The following is an 865-nucleotide window of genomic DNA, read 5'->3' as shown; positions in this document are numbered from 1 at the left end:
TTTGGAGGGATGCCTAGTGAAGATCCTCATCTACATATGGAGACCTTTTGTGACTATTGTGATGCTATCTCTCAAACCACAGTAACCCAAGATCAAATTCGACGGGTGTTGTTTCCTTTTTCCTTGATCGGTGCCGCAAAGCTATGGTTAAAGCGCCTAGACAAGGCTACCCTTGGTATTGATTCATGGAAGAAGTTAGCACTTGCTTTCTACAAGAAATTCTATCCTCCGGAGAAGACTAACATGTTGAGAGCCCAAATCACCGGGTTCAAGCAAAGGGATGAGGAATCATTATATGAAGCATGGGAGAGATTTAAGGATACTTGTCGCTCTTGTCCACACCATGGACTTATTGAGTGGTTCCTTGTTCAACATTTTTGAAATGGCTTATATGAAGACTCACGAAATGTGCTTAATATGGGCTCCAATGGGAGGTTCACTGAAGTTGATGACAACCAAACATGGGTTAAAATCAAAGAGATGACGGTTCATAATTCCCAATATAGTAGGCCTCGAAAGGCCAATAGAGGGGGAAAGTATGAGGTAGATTCCATCACACAGTTGGGTGCTCAACTAAGTTTTCACATCGACACTATCAACTTGAAGTTTGAGAAGGCCATGGAAAAGCTTGATGAAGCTTCCAAGTCACCCAAACAACATGTCAATGCTATGATGGCATCATCCTCAATCCCAAATGGAGTATGTGAAAGTTGTGGAACCTTGGGACATGATCAAAACGAATGCAGGGGAATAAAGGGACAAGTGATTGCTTTCCAAGTATACAAGAATGGCACCCGTTATTCCAACTACTATAATGAGAATACCAAATTCTATCCAAATCTCTCATATAAGAGCTAAAATGTCC

General features: G+C 41.5%; 1 non-coding gene across 1 annotated transcript; it reads right to left on the bottom strand.

Annotated features, from left to right (window-relative positions):
- Positions 1–243: 243 nt before the first annotated feature.
- LOC141593839 (small nucleolar RNA R71) lies at positions 244–351 on the bottom strand. Its single transcript, XR_012521899.1, has one exon. It is a non-coding gene; the product is annotated as a small nucleolar RNA R71 (small nucleolar RNA).
- Between the last annotated feature and the right edge of the window lie 514 nt (positions 352–865).

This window comes from Silene latifolia, chromosome 7, assembly GCF_048544455.1.
Source record: "Silene latifolia isolate original U9 population chromosome 7, ASM4854445v1, whole genome shotgun sequence".
Classification (NCBI taxonomy): domain Eukaryota; kingdom Viridiplantae; phylum Streptophyta; class Magnoliopsida; order Caryophyllales; family Caryophyllaceae; genus Silene; species Silene latifolia.
This window is presented reverse-complemented; position numbering and strand designations above follow the sequence as displayed.